Consider the following 12,148-nt stretch of genomic DNA (forward strand, 5'->3'; position numbering starts at 1 on the left):
CATCCCATCCCAAGAGGAGCAGTGTGCAGGACCCAGACCAGCAATGATTGAATGACCCTCTGTACTCACATTCTTTGTGCTGGATGCTGTTCCCTTCAGACCTAAGAGCTGGTTGAGTCAAAGGGAAAATCTACCCCAAATTCAGTGGATTTGAGGTTGGATTCCAGACCCCAGACAAGTTTTGCTTCAGAGGAGCCTGGAGCCTAGGATATAAATCTGTGTCTTTGTTGCAGATCTAACTGTAATTTGATTCCAGTAGTCATGAATAGGACATAAGAAATGTGGAAATATGCGTACATGTTCCCTGCTCAAACACTGGGTGCCATTAGAAAGCATAATAATGTTCCGGGCTATTGATTTTACCACASTATTTCCTTGCTTGGTCTGTTTTCCACTATGAGATATTTGCACCATGCCATGGTAAATGTTTTTAAGAGAGCTCTCTGCAGTCTTGTTAGAGAAACTATGTGAACAATGTGGAGCTCGCTCACAGTGCTGAGTGTTGGTTGGGCTGATTGATGCTCTATTTGAAAAAATAGCCAGGAAGAGCCAAATGGAACATAAAGCTTAATTGAGGTTAAATTTATACACTAAAAATACTAAACAGTGAGCCCCCATGAAGTAGTTTCGATACTAATGATATTAAAGGGGAGATTATATTCATAGGTGGAGTTCAGATTTTTAGTATGTTTATCTGGAACAGAAAAAGACATCCAGACCTCATTCATCTTCCAAAAAAAATACAGCTTAAGTCATATAAGATGTGGTCTTTTTTAGGCCACTTTTCAATTATTCAGCTATTTTGCTAAGAGATTCGCTTTTTCCACTCTAGTGTAATAGGGGTAAACAAGAGGGATGGGGAGTAGGAGCAAGATAAAAGGAATTAATATAAACCAATGAGCAAGTTGAATATACTTCAAAGTTAGTTCTAAAGGTAGATCAACTTGTCTGTCATAATAAAATCCAATTTTCATTTAAATTAAATTTGTATAACTTTTGTCCCTGGCATAAGGTAGACCAAAACTAAATTTAAAACAAACAGATCTTTGCTGATACAAATCGACTCATCTCCCTTTTTATGCATCTCAGTTCTAAATTACAACTTGCAATAACTAAGTTTTACCAAATACTTACTGCATGTCATGAGAAGCAGGCAAATCAAATGTTAGCAAAACTTAACTAGAGCAGAAATATGGTGATTCTGAATGGATGCATTGAATGTTCCATGGGGCCTGTCACATGTTTGGAACTAATTTGTATTTCCTTTATGACTTGAAGATGGAATGAATTGTAAATTTAAATAAAATGCAGTAAATTAACAGATGACATGCAGCTAAACCACACTTTGGACAGGTCGGATTAGACTTCAAAATTGGATAAAAGAATGGCCTTTAAAAAATAGGATACAACAAGGACAAGGGTAAAGTCCTGTACTCAGGTTTAGGAATACTCACCAGGAGTCAGGTATGACCTGTGGCAAAATGCAAACAATATATACCAAAAAATTGTCATCAACAAGGCACACAGACAATATACAACCACAAATGGAGAATTGTGTCCAGCCATTTGTCCTCAACTTGAAGGAAGATATAAACYCATTGAAGAGATTGTGGGATGGCAATTAAAAACAGGGGAGAGTCAGAAAAGGACGTTACAAAGCAGAATGGAATAACCTGTTAATCACACTATAAGGYAAAAAGTATTAACTGTAAATTGTGGAACATGTTATCTACAGAGATTGCTCGATATTCCTAAGAGCAGATCAGATAAAGATGACAAGCCTGGTTTAGGTACAGTTCATTCTGTCCTGGGAAACAAGGCCAGAGCTGGTTTTTAGTTTTCCTTCCAACTTATTTCATACAAATGTAYATTAAAATTCCATTACAATTATGATAGAAAGACCTTAAATGAGAAATTCACCCATCTACAATCATAATCAGAGGAATCCCTTGATGGGATCTTTTTCATGGATACCCCTGACAAAAACGACCCTGTATCTTTCCTGAAAAACAAAATACCTGTTGGGTTCACAAAAAAAAAAAAAAAAAAAAAAAAAAAAAAAAAAAAAAAAAAAACCAAAAAAACAAAGGACTGGACTATTCAGAAGCCAGTAGAACTGGAAAAGGAAAAGCCAGACTGCTGGAGAAAATTAGCTGCAGGCATACACTTTCACTAAGGCTGCAGAGAGTTTTCTCTGAGAGATTTATCATTCTAAATTACAATTTGATCTACATARGAAATAAATCTTGACAGATATCCACTTGGAACAGGAAAGGAAAAAAATAATAAATAGAGTTAGCTGTCCTGTTCCAGGACATATTTTAGCATTTTTTCCTGTACAGACTTCAGTAAAGATTTTACTTGTAATGGGTAGTGGATGATTGCAGGCATTTTACTCTGTGGTTTTGGGGGTTTTATTTTACTCTGGTCTTTGTGGCACTTTTTTTTGAAATGGGGCCACCAAAACATCAATACTTTTATCTGAAATTCAAGCATTTGCAATTATTGAACAATAAATGTCAAAATATTTTAAATTTTCAGATGTTAGATTTTTTTTGTCTTATAATAAAATCATCTGCAAAATCTGACTTTCTTTAAATGGGTTCATCAAAAAAATTTAACTTTCCTAATTGCAAACGTATGTACAAATTAAATTAATTTAGCAAGATTCCAGAGTACAGTACTTTTTAATTCATTGCAGCACCATGATTTCWTGACATTTAAAAGTTACAGGTATTGATTATTCACTGGACTTATCTATGTCAACAGCCACTAATCCTTCACAGAGTGCATAAAAGAACAGATAAAAATTATCTATAAATGATGAATTATAAATTCACAAATAATTTTAATTTGATTTCAAAATGTACCAGGAAATGAAATTAAAACTGCTTGATTTCTACCCTGTGTAGTCTGGGGAAAGAGGCCATGTCAGAATAGATGCTATCGAGGAGTTGCCATCTCCTCCACTTTGATACATGCCACAAAGTTAACGGCTGCTTGAACTACCAGGCATTTACTGGGCTCCTCGGTTTTCTTGTAGATGAAAGTCATTGTTTAAATACAAAAGGAGACTAGTTGTCACTTCAGCAAGTTCCCAAAGCTAAACAGAAATTYCCTGTTGGGCAAACACTGCTGATTTGGAAGAAAGATGTAGACTGGTTGAAGAAATTCCAGAATAGGGAAATAAGGACTATCTAAGAACCAGAAAGAATTCCTGAAAACAAAAAAGAAACCCTGGCAATGTCCACTGCCGGACAGCCTGACATAGAAGCTTGGTATGGCTCAGGGATTTGAGGCTGGTTGAAGAACAGAAGAGGAACACTCTGCAGAGTTTAATGACAGCCCTCACAAGGCATGTTTAGAGGAAACAGCTGGCTCTGTAAGGAAGATATGATATATCCTGCATTGACCATTTGCATTCTTAGGAAGAAGGAAAAGTGTAGTATAAAGAAAGAGAAGTGAAATATAAGAATAAGAGAAAAATGGAAGTGGAAGAGAAAACATGAAGGGTAAAGATTTCAGAATGTTTTTGTGGCCACAACAGTAACAGCACAGATCTACATTTGATATTACCGTAATGTCTAAATCTTGTCAAGAAATGTCTACTAGTGATCAGCTACTGTAATGAGGTAAATTTTGCATTTCTTTATAATCTCTAGCAAATGCCTGTTTGTTCCAGCTGCTTGCCACCATGGTGACATAAACTATTGCAGAATATCTGAATTTAAAATCTCCCCCTGTTCACTTCCAGCTGCAGTAMAATCTGACATTTGAGACATGCTTCAAAAGGGACCTCGCCAAATGACATGTCACTTTTTTTTCTATACAATAGTTGGTGAATGGATCCTAACTTGAAAACTCTTGATCTCAGTTCACAAGAATACTTTCTGAGGGACCTATGGCAGGTCATTCTGAAGGCCAGTTCTCAAGTTTCAGGTCCTGGTTCTTCCACAATTCAGGTCAAGCCAGAATATTTTTTTTTTAGCTTTTTTCTTATCTTTGAAGATTGCCATCTCTTTCTGGACAAATGAATTGCTATAATGTCTGTGAGGTCCTTAATGCTCAAGAACTTGGGAATAGTTCAGTTGAGAGAAATATCAGAATCTCCCAACTGGGTTTGAAATTCAAAGATGTAAGTCTTGGAAAAATGGTCTAATTATGGTGAAATTTCTAACATTTGATCAGTATGTCTCAGAACATTTTTTTAATCTCATAAAAAATTAAACTTCCTTACTCCATGGATAGTTTATGGTAAATAATATTTTTCAAGGTCAGTGATAAGTTTCTGTTTAACTGCTACAGCAACAGAGTCTCTATAAATCTGTCTGCTAAACAGTTAAAAATTTTCTATGTATGTAAGTTTAGTGGAGAAATGTCCACTACGACCAAATAACAGCCTGCCCACATGCAAGTCCACTGCTATCCAATACTAACATCCAAAGGTAGAGCTATATTTCATACAGAAAAATCAAAATCAACTTACATGAATGTTTGAAGCAAAAGTCACGCATAATCCACTACAGCAAAATGAATATCAGAATCAGTGGGTTCCAAAGAGAAGAAAGRAAAAAAGTAGCTATAAACTCCACAGAAAGTGGAAATGCAGCCATTGTTACACAGACCTCTAATCTCTTGTGCAGTGCTATATGTGGAGAGGAAAAAATGCCTTCCTGACCTCTCCAAGTGATCAATTTATACTCTGAAGCCTGAGAGCTGATCTGTATCTRTTCCAAATTAAGTGGAATAAAAAGAAGCATGAGGCTAAAACATAAAGAAATAACACTGTAGAAAGCAGAAAGTACCTTATTCATCAGTACAAGAAGGGATGTCATTTGCTAGCAAAGGAGATATCTTCCTTTTACAAATATGCCTGTGCCGATTTTAATATCAAAAGTACCTCAKAACTCTCAGTGAAAATAATCTCTGCAGGTACCGGTCCAAAGCCTACAGAGATCAATAGGAGCRCCTCCCTCCAGTGCAGTGGAGTCTGGATCAGGCCCTTTCTCTGTAACAAAGGTTCCCTCCATCACAGGGCTGCAACGTCCCTTTCTCCTACCCCCTTACGGTACACGCAACTCCTGTTTTGAAGCTCACAGAAAAACAACACAGATGAACCTAAATGACAGTGCCCTTTCAGATGGGGAAAGATATGCAAAATCACACCAGCTTTATTCAATGTTAAGATAAGATATTATGTGACCTACAATCCAATGCACTCTATGTGATCATCATGCAGTATAATTTTAGAGACTCTTTTTTTTTCCCCAGGTCTACTGAACTTCTGTTATTTCCAAAGTGGTAAAAATACTCAGTTTGCTWATATAAATGATTACAATTGACAGTGCATTGTCAATCTATTGCAAAGCTGATTTAATTAAGAATGCCAAGGGGCATCATTTGGGGCCAGGTATCTAAGCTGCAAATTTTTTTTTGATCTCAACCTCTCCCTATAGGACCGTCCACACTGGCACCAAAGGCTGGAGGGCAAGAGAACAAAGGGAATTTTATGTGTCTGAATTCAAATTCTTTCCCTTTGAAATGAAGCGTCCAGAATGGGCAATAAAACTGTGAAAATGGATTTCTGGCCGCATTTGATGTTAAGCCTTTAGTGTCAAGAGCCAGGTCTTTTTTTCTTTCTCTTTCTTTTAGGTTTTTTTTTTCCTTTCCCTGAATGGTCTTGTGGGGAATTTGTCCTATAAATTATTTCTTGCAGTTTGTATGCATACAGTATGGCCTTGTCTCATAGTTAGGACTCAAAAGTAGGCTATTTTGTGTGTATGTGTTTTAATTAAGTTGTGTTTCCAGTAAAATTGCAATAGAAAACATTGTGCCAAAGAGGCTCATTTCATGTGGCTTTTTTTTTCCCTATCAGCCCATGTGTGAAGCCTGAATGTTTATTAAACACTTCTGTGGAAAAAGTAACTTTCCCTCTGGTCTTCTTTTTTCATACCCAGGACTCATAATTCTTTGTATCACCCCCTCCATTCCCATAGCAGGATATTGCAATGCAACAAGAAAAGCAGAGGATTAGGCCCACTTAGAATGACCATGCAGAGGTATCTATTATAATAATGATTGCAACCATTTTATCTCTAATGGCTAGCCACTGATGGAAGAGCAAGGGGGGAATAGAGAAGCAGAGAAATGAAAAGAATTCTRGCATATTGAAATGATTTTTTTCCTAATCCTTGATAAATATGAAAATTTATCTTTAAATTTTTATTTGTAACAAAATCAGTTGGCRATACCTTAATAAAGCTGGCTAAATTAAATTGTCACACACCACTTAAGCGGTGTATTCTTCCTATCTGAAGAAAAACAATTGTGCACATTCATGGGTATTCATGAGTGTGTTATGCACTTTAATTGTAAAACAACTTTTGAAATAAAAGTAGTAGCAGTTCACTATCAATTTCTCTACAGATCATGTTTTCATAAAGATATATTACAAGGATTAACAACTGTTTTTCTACCCTAGAAAGTCCAGGTGTTGAAAGCAAAATTTAGTTCCACAAATACATGGAGAGTCTTTTATCTCTCACAGGTTTTCAAACAGAGAATAACAAATGTTTAAAAATGTCATATATTTTGCCCCATTAAAGGTGATGAAAAAACCCAACCCCAAACTCAAAAACCAAAATAAAAATTATCTCTTTGGTGGGTTCATGAGTTTCATCGTCTTTAGTTCTACATTTCACCTCTTTCAGCCCCTTTTATTCTGATATCTTTTTCTTGTAGTTTTCTTTCTTCAGGCCTCCCTCAGGCTTCCTGCCATCTATCCGGACTTATTCCCTTTTCCATTGACTCTGGTACATTCTGATCTTTTTTCTTTTGTTTTACACACTACAGCAAGTTCACTTTTCCTCCTTTCTCACATAGTTTTTCTGTGCCTTTTCTGTTTTATACCTTTGTCCTTGTCTATGTTTCCAATTCTCTGTTTTCTGTATTTTTAAGAAAGATTTTCAGCCTGTCTTATATATATATATATATATACATATATCCATGAAAAATTGCAGTCAAAAAAATTCTTCAAGAATTCATTTCAATCTGAAACCCAGAGATTTACACTCACAAACTGATATACCAAAATCAGAGCCAGAATACTTCAAAGGAAATTATTTTAAAATAGATAATTTTTTACTTTCGTATTTATTGCTTTTCAGAATCACAGAATGAGTCAGGTTGGAAGCAACTACAGTGGGCCCTCCCTGCTCAAGAAGAGTCAACCTAGAGCACACAGCACAGGATTGTATCCAGACAGTTCTGGACTATCTGCAGTGAGGGAGACTCCTCATCCTTCTGGGCAATCTGTTCCAGTGCTTGGTCACTGCACACTAAAGGATTTCTTCCTCATGTTCAGGTGGAACTTCCTGGGCATCAGTTTCTGCCCATGGCCTCTTGTCCTATTGCTCAGCACCACCATGAAGAGCCTGGATCCATTCTCTGGACACCCACTCTCCAAATACTTCTACACATTGATGAGATTCCGTCTCATTTGTCTTTTCTTGAGGCTGAACAGGCCCAGTTCCCTCAGCCTTTCCTCATAAGAGAGATGCTCCAGTCCCTTGATCAGCTTTGTTATCCTCTGCTCACTCATCACCAAGTTAATTACACTGCTGAGCATCCTTGCTGACCTCTCCTAACCTGAAGTCCATCATGACTTGCATGTAGGGCCACAACATTACCCTATGGAAAACATGGTCTATCCCAGCAATTTTACAATTTTTAGGCAAACCATATTTTCTCAGATCTATTTAGTTCTCAAAGGAATTCCTCTAGAGTTAACCAAGTAATTCCAGTAGTGCCCTGAAAACCATGCTTTTGTTTGATTTCAAGGCAATGTGTTCACAAACCACAAGGAATTGTTTGACAGACTATGAGGCAGGGCATTTTTGAAGCATCTTGACTTTTCTTGCAATAGGTTGTATGATATTACTGAGAGCAAGACCTCTCCTTTTTTTCCTGGTTGCATGAATAGAACCAGTCTCTCAAACATTAATATTCAAGGATATGCCTTATATGAATAAATAGTCAAAGCTTGGAAGGATTGATGTCTTGAGATATTTTGGGATCCTTGTGGGAGAGCATTCAAGTCAGGCCTTGCTGTGTCAAGGCAGGGAACTGTCCCACACTCTTCTGCAGCCAGTATCCCAGCCTGGCAGAGCTGCCAGTCATGGCAAACCTCACGAAATGCCCCACACTCCATCCCTGGAGTCCCTAACCCAGCTCCTGAGTGGCCAAAAGACTGGAATTCCCACTTGAGAGGAATGCCTATGGAGCCTGAGGGATATTTAAGGCTGAGTATGAAGTCAGTACCCCTCTTGACTGCACCTCTTTTTGGAGTTCCTATCTGGACATGGGTGGAACCCAGGAGCTGGTAACTATATGTGTGTTTTTCTATATCTTTTCTGTCCTTCTAATTCCCTCTTTTTGGAGCATTGTGAATAACTTAAGATCGAATGGGTTTAAAATTTGCTAAGTTACATGGGCCAAGTTTATGCTGTGAGAAGTATTTTATGTTTATTTAATGTTGTACTAAACCTTTTGCCAAAGTTCCCTGATTTTTCTAAGGCTTGCCAGTAAATTTTTGTCTKGTTTTGACCTCTTGAGGATATCTGGTCAGTATTACTGCAGTACATTTAACCCTGCAAGCCSTTTCAGTGAATTGATTGGCACCTTAGATAATTCTGTCTATTGGATATTAGCACATTTCACTCAAGACTTCCTGTGGTTTAGGTCTGGAGCTTTTTCATGGAAGTGAAAATTTACATTATTTCTCTTTGATCACCACTTCCACACCCATCATCTCTGGGAAAAAAAAAAAAAAAAAAAAATAAAACTGAGCCAGACCTGCTCAGATCTCCTTCTCTGGTCACCAGTTCAGTAAAATATATGAATGCTACGGTTTAGATTCAGTGACCAGGTCCTACAGCTTTCAAGCTAAGTAGCTGTGAAAATGCTTTGTTAAAACATCAATTTTGCACAACAATGAGAGCTGTACTGAGGCAAATTAATAGACAGATGAATCAAAAATGGAAGGAGATATTGTTTTTACTTGTGTATAGAGGTCAGTTGATACCGGCTTGCTAAAATATGCTTTGATATATTTGCATGTACATCTATGCAAAAACCAAGCATCTCCCATTTAATTCAGCTCTGTAAGTAAAATACTGTGTCACCTGATTCACCTGGTACAAAAATCCCAATTAAACACAAGAACTTGGGAATTCTCATCTCCCTTGCTGCATCTAGGGTGGACAAACCAACTCCCCTGAACACTCCGATTGATTTAAACACTTTTCAGCCACACACAAAAAAAAAAAGAAATGCAGCAAAACCTTTCACACAAAATATTCCCATTTCACAGACACTCTGTGAAACAGAAAACAGGAACATGCAAGATATTACACATGGCTGTACCAAAACCACAGCCAGCATTCATATACCACATCTGTTAGCCAGGCTATGCTCTGTCCTGTCCAAAATGTGGTCAGCTGTTGACTTCAGATTTGCTGAAGCAAGTTTCCCAGGATCCACTGCAGCCCTACAGCCTCAGGCTTTGATAATGTGAGATTTTGGAAACTGGATAGGATAGGACTTGGCCTGTTAGTGGAGAGGAGAATCCAAGGATAAGCCAAAGCACTGCACAATGTTTGGCTGCTTTTCAGTTCATGGTGGTTTATACCTTCATGCTGAGATGGGCAAGATGTTTCTCTGAGGGCCCTGGCAATGTGTCCACGATCTGTGGTTCCTCCGTCCTGACCACGGCGGGGCATTGGAGATTCCTCATTGCTGGTTTACATTTTATAGCTTTCTCACCACACCCGGCCTTGCAGCAAAATTAGAATGGGAAATGAGTGAACAAAGATGCTGTTATTTAACCTGGGAGTATCCTTCACCTCTTCCTGAATTTAATGCAGGAATTTGTTACTCAGAGGTCACCATGCTCACCTGCACCTGAGTGATAGGTACAGTTTTCTGTTAGTGCATGTTAAGAATAACTAAATATCATTCATCATTAAAGTATGYTTTTCATTATAAATATTACATATATGCTTTTTTTGCCTACAGTTGTGCCGAACATGAATTCTCAGAAATRAACACTCTTATTTTCTTCCCCCTGCATGCAGTAAAGGTCATTTTATATACTTCGGCACCAAATAAGTAGTATGCACGCTGAAACTGAGAATTACACAATGATTCCCACTGCCCTTCTGAATCCCTTTTTGCTTCCCCCACACACTCAAGCAATCACAAGCTATACTATCACATCACAAGTTCTACAATGTCAAATTCATATATATATATATATATATATATATATATGTTCTCCTTGGGAGTTTGCTATGTCTAGTCAAGACACTAGGTGAGAATCTGTTTTCTTTATTTTGAAAACTTAAAAATATGAGCCACTTACTGTGCAAAATTCAGAAGGAACAAGGTAAGAAATTAAAAATAAGTAAACAAATGAGCATAGAAATAAATAAATGCATTAATTAACATYCACTCTTCTTACTTTTTAAAAGCAGTTTGGAGGTTTGATTTTCAAGAGATTTATTTTGAGGAAAAAGAAGTGAGCACCAGCAAGGAATAAACATTTTTAAATAGTATGTAAGTGATGTGTATGACCTTTTTTCATCCACATGNAAAAAAAAAAAAAAAAAAAAAAAATCTAGCAGAAAACACATTACATAGTAAAAATTGTTTTCTTTTCTTGGTAGCCAGGTCGTCACCAACTCAGAACCCACTCCACCTAAATTCTTGAAGTCCAGAAGCTGAGATCTTGCTGTCCCACACATGCACACCACTGAGATCGTGCAGGCTGCCTGTGCTGGGCACAACACACACAGAGCTTAACAAGGGAAAAGTGTAATACTGCCAAAGTGCTCTGTATTCCAGTAGCACATTGCAAAACCTCTTTCACTTTTAAACTCTCTATGGGCCTTTAATTAGAAAGGAAAATCTCAAAGATTTCAGACAGGGATGCTGTCAGACCGAAATGCCTTTGCACAAGCCCAGGTCCTGTGTCCATCAGTCAGGCTGTGAGTTCACCAGCTGAGTGCTACACACCAGCAACAGAGAGTGTGGACTTGCAGAGCTGCCCCATGGAGGATGAACCGCTCTGAGCTGGTGCTGACATGCTGCAGCCGACTGCAGGTGCACAAGTTGATGAAGTTGACCCGGATGTGGTCAATATTGTAGCAAACTTCAAAAAATATGTTTTTTTGCCAGAGGCCTTTGCAGCAAACCCACAAGTTTTTTGGAGGTAACTTCACAGCTTTCAACTTGCTGGATAAATTGTAATGGTAATTCACTGCTGGTATTGCAGTTGTTTCCATTTTTGAGCTCATTTAATTTATTTTCTGTCTTTCATAAGTGTCTGAAAGTGAAAAATAATACCTGATGATTGGTTAGATACCTTTTGGGTATAAAACTTCAAAGGAGGGAGAGTAATGATGAAAACATAAGAGTCGCAATTTCCTCTCAGATTTATTGCTTATTATTACTGTGAATATTTTTCAATTTTTAGAATGCATGCCACAAAAAAAAATTCAGGTGACACTTTCAGGTTTTAGTATTTTATTTATTAACAATAGTTCAATTTAATGTCCATAAACAGCATATGTAATTTTAGTGCAATTTTAGCAATAAAGCTACTCATACTCTAATTCAGGTATTTTGACCCATTATTATCAATTCTGGTTCTTGTGAATATTTAGTTTCATTACAACAGTAAGTGTTAAATGCTTTCTAAATTAAGATGCATGATAGTCATTCCAGCCATGCTGAAAAAAACCCCAGTTTTAACCGGGTTATCTAAATAAAATCTTGTGCTGGACAAAAAACAAAAACAAAACAAAAAAACCCAAAACAAACAAAAAAAAAACCCAAAACCAAACAAACAACCCTTTCTTGATAATTCCAGTAAGAGTTTTCTCAAAGATTTGACAACATGATATTTAAATGAAACATATATTTCATTCATGCACAGAATTTATTGATTCGTGAACTTCAGAAAGTGCAGCTAAGGTTATTGCTTACATATCATTCAGAGTTGTGCTAGGAGAGCTCACAATTACTAAAAGTGAAGTTTCCCTTTTGAACTGACCTAATGGCCAAATTCAAAACCCAAGAAAGTCTTAGG

This window comes from Malurus melanocephalus, unplaced genomic scaffold (genome assembly GCF_030028575.1).
Source record: "Malurus melanocephalus ecotype Western Australia unplaced genomic scaffold, MMel_1.1 scaffold_161, whole genome shotgun sequence".
Taxonomy (NCBI): domain Eukaryota; kingdom Metazoa; phylum Chordata; class Aves; order Passeriformes; family Maluridae; genus Malurus; species Malurus melanocephalus.